The 12,327-nt window shown below is 34.8% G+C and overlaps 1 pseudogene; it reads right to left on the bottom strand.

The window, feature by feature from the left end:
- Window positions 1-7,576, bottom strand: part of LOC127744767 (uncharacterized) — an 8,843-nt pseudogene extending 1,267 nt beyond the window's left edge.
- Between the last annotated feature and the right edge of the window lie 4,751 nt (window positions 7,577-12,327).

The following is a 12,327-nucleotide window of genomic DNA, read 5'->3' as shown; positions in this document are numbered from 1 at the left end:
TAGTGACACTTGAGTTATCTAATTCCTTTGTTGATTGGTAATTGGAGAGATTGCTAATTGGTTTGGAGTGCACTAAAGCTAGTCTTTCCTTGGGAGTTGGCTAGGACTTGTGGCTCAAGTCAATTCATCCACTTGACTTTCCTTTATTTAGTAAGGGTTAACTAAGTGGTAGCAATGAACAATTCTCATCACAATTGAGAAGGATAACTAGGATAGGACTTCTAATTTTCATACCTTGCCAAGAGCCTTTTATAGTTGTTAGTTTATTTTCATTGCCATTTACTTTTAATGCTTCTTATCCAAAACCCCAAAACACATTTCTAACCAATAACAAGGTACTTTATTGTAATTCCTAGGGAGAACGACCCGAGGTTTGAATACTTCGGTTTATAAATTTAGGGGTTTGTTTTAGTGACAAACAACTTTTTGTATGAAAAGATTATTGCTTGGTTTAGGAACTATACTTGCAACAAGAATTCATTTGTGAAATTCTAAACCATCAAAAATCCAATCATCAAAATGGCGCCGTTGCCGGGGATTGCAATGGTGTTATGTTATTGGTTATTGTACATATGTGAATAGTGTGAATATCTTGCTTTTTGCTTTATTTGCTAGTTGTAGAATTTTATTTCTCTTATTTTCCATTATCTTTTGATTTTTGTTTTCTCTTTCCATTATGAATTTTCACTTTGGCTATGAGTGTGATTACAACTATATGCATATGATCAATCTTCATGGCAACAACCTCCACCAATGCACTATGAAGAAGAGCCATTCCATGATGCATACCAATCAAATGGCTATGGTGAATAAGATTACTACTCCCAAGAACCACCTCAATACACACCACCACCTTACCAAGAAGAACCACCTTCCTATAATGAACCCTTTCTCCAAGACAATGAACCCTCTTATCCACTCCAATCCTCAATGGATGAAATCCTTAGCCTTATACTTCAAGGGCAAGGAGAAATGCAAAGGGAGACACTAGAACTTATGGCTACCTTGACCAAGGTAGTAAGCATTTTATCCTCCCAATGCTTGAGCACTCAAAGCACTCCCATGGTCACATGTGGAGAATCAATTAAAGAGCATAGCATGAAGGAGAGATTGGAAACTCTGATGGAAAATGAGGAATGCCACTTTGTATTAGAACAATTGGAGAAGCCTATGATTATTGAAGAAAAGGAAGAAGTGGTTGAAGACTTAGGAGATGCGGAACTTCCTTAGGAAGCTAAAATCATAGAAAATCCTTCCAAGAAGAGTGAATTTGATGTTAAGGAGGAGAGTGCACAACCTCCAAGGCAATTTTTGAATGAAGACTTGGAAGGAGTGAAGCAAGAATTGAGTTTCCTTGGTGATGAAGATCATGCATCCAATCTTTTTGGTGAAGAATCCTTTGAATTTGAAGAACCTTCTCCCAATGAACTTAAAAGTGATGTGGAGGTAGATTTCTCTCAACCTCCCATTTATAATTTGAGTGATGGAGAAGATTTAGATGAAGTTGATGAACAAAGGATTGAGAATGAAGAAGTTTATGAAGAGGTGGAGATTGACAAAGAAGCAAACAAGGGAGTAGAGCTTGCAAGCACATTGGAGATACCTCTCCCCAAGCCACCACCATCCATTCTCTCATTCAAGTGGGTAAATTCCTTATACTTAAGCTTTTTTATTCCCCTTGAATATGGTTTGCTTGAGACGGATGGTGTCCCCTTGAATATGGTTTGCTTAAGACGGATGGTCAACTAAGACATATTTGTGGCTTTAAGAGTAAAAAGGAGATGGTTAGTGGTTTGAAATATCATTCTAGGTTCATTATGGTTGCATGCTCAAAGCTTAATTGTAAAGGTTGGTGTATAACTAGAATACATGGGCCTAGAAGGATGTTTGGTCACTTTGTTGAGAATTCACCTTGCTCACCACCCACATGGATTAATGATAATCAACGTGGAGATGGGTGTGAAGACAACATATGGGATCCGGGAACACATGAGGATCAACATTGGGAGCCCATGGTTTGTGAAGAACTCATCAAAGCTTGGAGATATTAATCTTGAATGATGGAGCTTATTGGAAGTTCAAGCATTGGTGGAAGTTCCAAGATGAGTACAAGCATAAGCCACCTTAAGAGGAGCTCCCCATAAGTCCAACTTAAGGACAATAAACAAAAGTGCTAGGTGGATAAGTCCAACTTAAGGACAATAAATAAAAGTGCTAGGTGGGAGACACCCTACCATGGTAAAATCTTTTCATTTTCTCTTTTGTAAATATTTGGAAGAATTAGTCTAATTTCATGTTTTGTTTAGTTAGTTGAGTATATTTGGTAGTTTAGTATGTTAAATAAGGTTTTATGGTATTTTGGTAGCTGTTTGGAGGTTTGGAATGCTTGGATTGGTGCAAAAATATAGCAAAAATTTTTTGAAAAACAGAGCACCATCCACGCGTACGCGCACTGCGCGCGTACGCGTGCATCAAGTGTTTTCGACCGTCCACGCGCGCGCGCCATGCACGCGTACGCGTGGACTGAGAAGTTTCACCTTCCATATATTTTCCAGAGAGTTGTGCCTGCGCCGCGCCAACGTTGTGCCTCTGGCACAAACACCACTTGCGTGCACGCGCACATGACGCGTACGCGCCACTCTCGAAATAAGCCATCGACACGCGCGCACCATGCGTGCGTACGCGTGGATGTCCTTTCTTCCATCCATTTCTCTCCTTCTCCTCTTTCCATTTCTTTCCTTTTCCTTTCTTCTTCCCTTCTCCTACCCCTCATCCAACACTTCCAAACACCATGGATAACCATTTATTTTAGTTAGTTAATTAGTTAGTTGGTTAGTTAATTAGTTAGTTTTAGTTTAGTTTTCATTTTATTTTCTCTCTTTTCATTACAAGTGTTGGATTATTGACTTTGTTTACTACACATTCTTGCCTCCTTATTACCTAAATGCTATTTTAGCATGAATGTTTTTTTTAGACAATCTTTATTGGACTCTATGATTGAGGTTATATTTTGCTACTTGGTTTTGAGTTTTTCATACTTATCTTTTGAAGAATACCAAGTGATGAGAATTGCCTTCGAGCTTGTAACTCTTTTTGAATTGCATGATTTGGCCACCATGTGATTTGAACCGTATTCTTTGATTAGGCAATCTCTTGATGGATGATGTTGAGCATTTACCTTAATGCATTGTATTTCATGATTATATCCATCCATATGTTTTAGCTTGAATGCTTTCATGCTTCTTTAATGCTTGTTTTACCTTACAAGTTTACTTAAAGTATCTCAAGCACACTAGGATAAGTGAAGTGCATGCTTCTTTTGTGACATAACTTTTATGCTAATGTGTGTTCTAAACCGCACAATTTAGAATTCACACACCTAATATTTCTTAATGTCACACTAATTTACTCACTCAATTCTAGTGATTTACCTCATTCCAACAATTATGCTTCCTTGCTTTTGTTTTCCCATCTTATGGTGTTATATTTTTGTTTTTCACAAATGATGCACCACAAGCAATAACGGAAGCAAGACTAAGAACACGCAGCAATCCGGAGATTCACCGTACCCCCTTGCTCATCTTTGAGTGCACCAAGGACGGTGCAAACTTTTAAGTGTGGGGAGGTCGTCCGACCGGTCGGCGATTTTGGGTGACAAAATTCTAATCCCAACACTTTTGCATTTCATTCTAGGATTTTAGGATTTTTACTTGCATTTTCTTAACTTAATTTTTGCTTATGTATACACAATAAGCTTAGTCAAAATAATGAAATTTTTCAAGATTTCTATCTATAGGGCACCTCAATTGATTTGAGTGAAAACTCTTCATAGAACTTGCTTGAAAAATATATATTGTGGATCATATTTTTGAGCTAAGAACACAAGCAAGTGAGATTTGAGCCTAATGGTGTGGTTACATCCTATAACCACTTATTTTCCTTCTTGTGTGCATTATTCTCTTTCTAGGAATGTGATCTTTGATTTGTTTGATTCTTTATGTCCATTATTTTGTGTATTCATGCATTTATATGATTGAGGCCATCATTTCATTAGCTCACTTATCCAAATAGCCAACCTTTTATCTTCCTTTGTTAGCCAATTTGAGCCTACGATTAACCCACTTGTTCTTAATTAGCACATTACAAGCCTAAAGCGGAAGACAATAAATGTCCTTATTTGGATCTTTGATTAGCTTAGGCTAGTGTGTGTGAGTACCATTCAAGTGTGGGAATCTTGGGACATTGGGTGAATAAAAGGGTAGTTTTGTATTGCTATTGAAAATATTGGGAATTGGGTACATACTCATGTATTGATCAATTGTAAAACCTTATGCATTGAGATTCTTGTATATAGAAAAAAAATGAGAAAAACAAAAGAAAAAGAAAAAATATAATATGGAAAAAAATATAGAAAAAGAAAAAAAAAAGAAAGAAAAAGAAAAAAAAGAAAGAAATAAAAGGGGACAAAATGCCCTAAAGCAAAGTGGAGCTCAATAAAATCAATGCATGAGTGTTGTGAAATGAAAAGGGATACATGAGTATGTGAAAAAGTGAAAAATGGGTAGTTAGGTTAGAACTTAATTGTATAGGATGTCATAGGTTAGGTGGGAAGTTTAAGCTTATCAAAGATTCAAATTTCAAGCTCACTTAACCATATATGCATCATACCTTGACCCTAGCCCCATTACAACCAAAGAAAAAGACCTCATGATACTTGTATGCATGCATGAAATATATGTTGATTGTTAGAAGAAGAACAAATCTTGGAAAGCATGATTAGGGGGAGAATTGAGTGAATCAACCCTAAACACTTGAGCGAATAGAGTGCAAACACTACCGGTGAGGGTTTGAGGCTCAATTACATGTTTCCACCTACGATCATCTCTTCTCATGCAAGTTTGTAAAAATATTTAATAACTCAATTCAATTATGGATTAGACTTGCTAGTCCTTTAGCCCTTGTGCATATATGCTTCTTGAGAATTGATTTATTTTGACCAAGCAATTGCATTCATTTAGATAGTTGCATGTAGGTAGATTGCATTTAGTTAGTTCCATTGAATAAATGCCATGCCCTTTACTTCATTCTTGGTTTAAGCATGAGGACATGCTTGGGTTAAGTGTAGGGAGGTTAATAAACCCCGTTTTGACGGTTTATCTTGTATTGATTTTTAGAGCTTTTATCACCTTTTACCCACATTTATTCAATGAAATAGCATGGTTTTGTGATTGTCTCCTTATTTGTGCTTAGATGTGAAAATATGCTTTTTAGGACTTAAAATAGCTAAATCTAATTCCCCTTTGATTCCACTAGATGCCTTGATATGTTTGTTAGTGATTTCAGATTGAAAAGGCTAGGAATGGATCAAAGGAGTGAATAGGAAATCATGCAAAGTGGAGAAATTATGAAAAGACAAAGAAGTTGAACTCGCCTGTGGACGTGCGCGCGCACCTGGCGCTTACGCGCACCTTGTGACTCACCCCATGGACGCGTACGCATCGGTGTTGGTTTATGCTTTTTTAATAAAAACGTGGCCAACGAATTCTCAAGGGTTAAGGGGCCCAATTCCAACCAACTTTGGCACCAAAGATGCTATTTAAAGCCAAGGATTGAAGAGCAAAGGGAGATTAGTTCATTTACACTCATTAGGATTAGTTTAGAAGTAGTTTCTAGAGAGAGAAGCTCTCACTTCTCTCTAGAATTAGGATTAGGATTAGGCATAATAATTGTTCTTCTTTGCTTTTCTATTGTTGATCTCTTGCCTTTGTAGTTAGATCTCTCTTTTATTCTTGCAATTTATGTTGTTTACTTTTATTGCCTTTTATGTGTTTGTTGAAATGTCTCTTCTAGATATAGTATATATTTTGTTCCTCTTGGCCTAGGTAGAGTAATTAGTGACTCTTGAGTTATCTAATTCCTTTGTTGATTGGTAATTGGAGATATTGCTAATTGGTTTGGAGTGCACTAAAGCTAGTCTTTCCTTGGGAGTTGGCTAGGACTTGTGGCTCAAGTCAATTCATCCACTTGACTTTCCTTTATTTAGTAAGGGTTAACTAAGTGGTAGCAATGAACAATTCTCATCACAATTGAGAAGGATAACTAGGATAGGACTTCTAATTTTCATACATTGCCAAGAGCCTTTTATAGTTGTTAGTTTATTTTCATTGCCATTTACTTTTCATGCTTCTTATCCAAAACCCCAAAACACATTTCTAACCAATAACAAGGCACTTTATTGTAATTCCTAGGGAGAACGACCCGAGGTTTGAATACTTCGGTTTATAAATTTAGGGGTTTGTTTTAGTGACAAACAACTTTTTGTATGAAAAGATTATTGCTTGGTTTAGGAACTATACTTGCAACAAGAATTCATTTGTGAAATTCTAAACCATCAAAAATCCAATCATCAGACAACTTAACCCTTGTTCCAAAGTTTCCTTACTTTTATACAATATAAGACTTTATTACAAACTTCTAAACTTTAAGGAACTAACATAAAATAAATGAAAAAACCAAATGACCCTTAGTAATTTAACCTTTTAGTTCTCCATCAATTGTTATATTACTATCTTCAGACTCAAGTAAGACTTTAAGGCATAAAAGTTTATAGAATGAAACTTTCAGTGTTGCTAACATTACCATTCTCTATTTTCATGACACTTTGGAGCATTATTTCTAACTTTGTCTTCATATCATGACTATCATCCATATGTGGTACTACAAATGTAAGCACTCTGTATATATGACGAGCAAATATGCATATCATCTGAGCAAATTCAAGCTCACTATCTGATATCCTACCAATAGTCAGATGCATCAGTTCTCCAATCAAATCTGCAAGCTGTAAAAGAATGTTCAGCACCTTTAAAAAATACACGTTGGAGAAAAATTGCAATCTGATTTTAAGCATACTTCATGTTCTATAAAAATCATATAACTGTATTTTAAAAAAAGGCCAACATAATTGGTTATATTCATTACAGAAAAATCAAGCACACTTGTAAAACTCTTTGAATGGAAACATATTGTTATATGGTGTTAGTGTATGTGTGTTATCCACTAATATTCTATTAATAGAATAAATAAGTCACTGACATGGATAATAAATAAAATGAAAAAATACATTCACCCCTAATAGATAGTCAATGATATTTATTTGCAGAGGCTGAAGTGATAGATCACTAAGTGGTAACAATGTGTTGTTTATCTCGTCAAACGTCAAAAGCATACCATTTTTACAAAAACCGCAGAAAGTAGTTGCTTCAACATACTCTTGTATTTGCAAACACCAAAGGCATGTATCAGATGAAAGTATTTTTGTCCTCAATAAAAAAAGTTACATTAAGCATACCCCAGGCAAGTATGCTCGTCGTAGCTTCCAAAAATCGGTACCCTGCAATTCTTTGACTAGCAGGGACATGTACTGATCTGTCACAGCTGCTAGATCCTTTTCGGCTTTCTGAAGTACTTCCTCTTTATTATACTTACTCATCCTAGTTACGACATTAAAATAAAGCATTGCCAATAATATCAGAAAGATTAACATTTAATCAGTAACCATCACAAGTAGACCTTGATTTCACATTTCTTATAATTTTGTTTTTATTAAGCTAGAATATTTTCATATTGACTTTATTCACAAATTGTTTAACAAACAGAAAACAAAGGATATGTATAAAGTATGGATATGAGGTTTAATGTGAATAAGATAAGCTTACTGCTAATGCAAAACAAACTCATAGTAGTACATCAATTTCAGGGAACAAAATGAAAAGTGATTTAGATGACTAATTGAAGTATATAATAAAGCATTGGCAAAGATAATAAAAATAAAGGCCACATAAAGATCATGTTTATGTCATTTAGCTGATTCGAGATGGCATTTGAATTAGTTGAAGATCCTAAATTATCCCCCCAATCATTCACAAGACTCAAGAGATAAACAGAGAGAGAATAATGGAAAAACGGAAGATAACCTATGAACTTGAAATATTACTTTTTTGCTGTTCATTGTTACGTCACGACTTGCTTTTACCACTCTTTCTCGTTTCTCATTCTACAAAGTACAAACTTAACAATGAGCAGCATATAACAGAATAGGCACAGCTTCTCAATATCCATATGTTTTCTCAACATTCTATGATTCCAATTAATATAAAGCATGTTTCAAGATATCATCATTGAAACAGTTTTCTTAAAGGTCTATGTAGTTTGTGCTAAGATTATCAATTCTAAACATCCCGAATGAATTGAAAACCACTAATCTCAAGAAAGTAAATTAGTAACATAACATTTTTGGTGAGCTTCTATAATGTGCAATGTTTCCTACATAAACAGACTCTACTACTTCAAAGCACTAATCCTTTAGAGTGTGTTTCAAAGTTGAGGTGTTGGAGGGAAGAACAAACAACAACAACCAGTGATTCTAATTTAATATCCCAAAACCCAATTACTAATGCAACGATCAAACAGTGCACTACTCTCCCAAGCAAAAGTTTGGAGAGAGAATTTCCATTTCAATTCAAGGGGCTTGGAAAACAAAATGCTATGAATAACATGATATTACTGACAAACCCCAATTTGACGGTTTATCTTGTATTGATTTTAGGGGATTTTATAACCTTTTACCCACATTTATTCAATGAAATATCATGATTTTGTATATTCTCCTTTAATTGTGTTTAAGAGTGAAAACATGCTTTTTAGGCCTTAAAATAGCTAAATCTAATTCACCTTGATTCCATTAGATGCCTTGATATGTTTGTTAAGTGATTTAAGGTTTGGGAGGCAAAGATTGGATCAAGGGAATGAAGAAAGAAGCATGAAAAGTTGGAGAACTCATGAAGAAATGAAAGAACCGGAAAGCTGTCAAGCCGACCTCTTCGCAATTACCACTTAAACCTTCCAATGATCCCTCACAATCACTTCCTAAACACTGCATAATGCTCTAAATATACATCATCTAAAAATAAATTATAAATTTATGCACCTCAATGTTTACCCTTCAGCTAAGTTCAACTCAATTTCCACTGGCTACTGAAAATCTATTAGAGTCTCTAGCAAACCAAAACAACAAATCGTTAAAAAAAGATTGAAACTTCAAATGAAACAAGAACAAAATAGTTAAAGTAAGGTGTGAAAGCAATAAGAGTAATTACAATGTCATTGAGATATTCAACGTATTTTGTGAAACGAGCCTTTGATAAAGACGTTGAGGTTTGGAATTGGAAGCCATGAAGAGAGAAACCCTGAAGAATGAAGCGGTGAATGAATGCAACATCTGTTTGATGAACGACACCTATACATAAATTTCCACCTACCTCTATTTGAGGTTTGGGGGGATGAAACCCATTTTGGGTTCCTGAAGTTTTCGACCAGCCTTAATTTCAACCTCTAAATTTTTAGTTACTCAATTAACACCTCCAAATGTTAGATAGTGCTTCACGTTTATCCCTATAGCTATTTTTGTTAACAGAGATTTGATATAGCACATTAAGTTGACACGTAAGAAACTCTAAAACGACATCATTTTATGTTCCTTCCTAACGTAACTTGATTCTTTTTCTTCCTTCTCTGTTTCTTCTATTCTTCTTTCCAACGTTTTTTATTTTTCTCGCATGTTTGACTGTGAAAAATGAGAATCAGAATAACATTCGTCGTGTATTGGACTGCTGGATAAGGTTGTTGAACAAGTAGCATTGCCTGGAAAAGAAACGGCAAAGATCAGGTTAGGAAGTGAAGTTTTTTCTTTTACAAATTTTTTGATACTCTGTTCTTGACTTTTGTTTCAGTTTTTATATTGCATTGTTGTTGTTGAAGCAAGTTGTTGGTTATATCTAGGGCATTAGAAGTTGTTGCATGTGAATGATTCTAGGATTTGTTTTTCGTTTTCCTTACTGGAGAAGAGAATGCCAATTGTATCTTTTGTTGTCTTTGGATAAATGTTATTATGTGTGTGTTGTTGCTTCTGTTTAAAAAATTTGTTGCTTAAAAATCAATGATGCTCTATTTTGTTGTTTAGAGTTTGAAGTCAGTTAAGCCAGTATGCTTTATTTTTGAAATCATTATTGAGATTTTTGTTATTTTGCAATATAGATGTATGATGATATAACAATTGTCATCCACCATAGAAGAAGTTTTGAGACGAAAGAAGATGGAGAAGTAGTGTATGTCAGAAACCAATTGAACAGTTGTTTGGACTAGAGAAAAATACAATGCATGTGTTCTCAATAAGAAATTACTACAAGGTTCTTGGATATGACAACTTGAAGGAGTGCTGGTGGCTAGCCCCTGGGAGGCCCTTGAAGACTGGATTAAGAGCACTCTCATGACAAGGAGTTGTTGGAGATGTGATTTCACGCAAAGAATAATGAAAGTGTGGTGCATGTATACCTTGAGCATGAAAATTCTGAACGTGAAGGTGATAAGGTTTCACAACTGATCCCTATGCCCCCAATCCAAAAAACCCTGTATCTAACACCACCTCAAATCCATCTTTATGTATCTCAAATACACATTTTGGACAATATTTTTACATCTCCTGAACCAAACTATGCACCCTCAGGCCAGCCAAACTTTGCACCTCCAGCTCAACCCAACTCTGAACCTCAAGCCCAACCCACCTCAAATCATCCATCCCAACCCACCTCTGAACCAAATTCCTTGGCTTCTTGAACTCATCATTTCTTCAGCAAAGTCTCAAGCGTTTTGGGAAAAGATGGCTGCAAATTAGGGTTTTATCATCTACGAAGGGGTTAAATTGAGTAAATTCAACTTTTTTAACATCATTGGCTCATCACACATTCATTTTGGCAAGTTGGGTGTCACGTAGATGCACACCGTGTCAACTTAACCTGCCACATCAGATCTCTGTTAACGGAGATAGCTACAGGAGCAAATGTGGGACACGATCCAATATTTAGAAGTGTTAATTGGGTAACTAAAAATTTGGAGATCAAAATTGAGGCTGACCAAATATTTCAAGGGCCAAAATGGATTTCAACTCGAGGTTTGGGGTTTTCATTTTTGAAACATTTTTAGGAAAAAAGAGAGTAGTTTTTTTTTTTTACTAAAGAGAGTAGAATTTGGTTTGTATTTTAGTTATATGGTCTCAGAATGATTGAATTATTAAATGGTTCCTTAACAAAACATATTTTTTAAATTTTTTTAATAACGGTTAAATAGTTTTTATTTAATTTCAAACATAGTTTTTGTAAATTATTATTTTATCATTCATCTATCATATTTATTAATAATCAAAAACAAAATAATAAATTATATCTTCCATTAATCATAATAAATATTTTGGCAACCCTAATCAATTAAAATTTTATCCTTGATCCATTACATACATATAGGGTTGTGAAATCGTGTTTGTTAAAAAATTAGTCGACTAGATGCACAAAACAATCGATTGAAATTCAAGTTTCTTAAACTTCAATCGATTGGAATTGATATACAATCGATTGAATTTTTCAAGGCGTGTGAATTTTTTCTTATTTAATCGATTATTCATGTTACCCAATCGATTGAAATCATCAAAGCAATATGAGTTTTCACAATTCAATCGATTGGTTGTGTTACCCAATTGATTGACTTATGCTATTAGAATGATATATTAAAATTAAATTGATTGGTATGATAATACCATCGATTGAAGTTTGTACGTGATTAATGGTATTTTCCAATTCAATCGTTTGGTATGATAATACAATCGATTGAAATGTGATGTGAATAAAGTTTTTTTCCGTATTCAAACGATTGGTATGATAATACAATCGATTGAATTTTGATCTGTAATATATTAAGCTGGATAACTATCCGTGTTCAGCCTCCCTCACTTTTTTAAACATAACAACTCCATTTTTGCATAACATCTCTTATCTCGAAATCCAGAAAACTTCTCTCTTCATCTTCTCCAATCTCATCAATAGCCATTCCAAACTACATACATATTATTAATCCTCGTCCAAATTTTTACAAAATCCATAGAACAAATATCCCCAAAATGGCCAGAACTAAACACGCAAAAAGAACTAGTGTTGAGGATGAAAGTTATGCATATATCAGACTAGTTTCTTCATCCCATTACACCGCAAGGTGACTGCCATCTCTGAGGGCATTGAACAACTATATGGAGAAGTTCGAGTCAAGGGCAATTGTTCCTCCTAGGTATATAATAGCCGATTTCATTCATGATAGACATTATAATTTGGTCTGGAATGCTTTGCAAACATAGCACTTGACTGATTTTTGTACAAACTAAGGATGAATATTATCCCCACTTAGTTAGGGCTGTTTATAGAACTTTAAATTATATTGTTCTTG

Source organism: Arachis duranensis, chromosome 2, assembly GCF_000817695.3.
Source record: "Arachis duranensis cultivar V14167 chromosome 2, aradu.V14167.gnm2.J7QH, whole genome shotgun sequence".
Classification (NCBI taxonomy): domain Eukaryota; kingdom Viridiplantae; phylum Streptophyta; class Magnoliopsida; order Fabales; family Fabaceae; genus Arachis; species Arachis duranensis.
The sequence above is the reverse complement of the archived record's forward strand: the minus strand, read 5'-3'. Positions and strand labels throughout refer to the sequence as shown.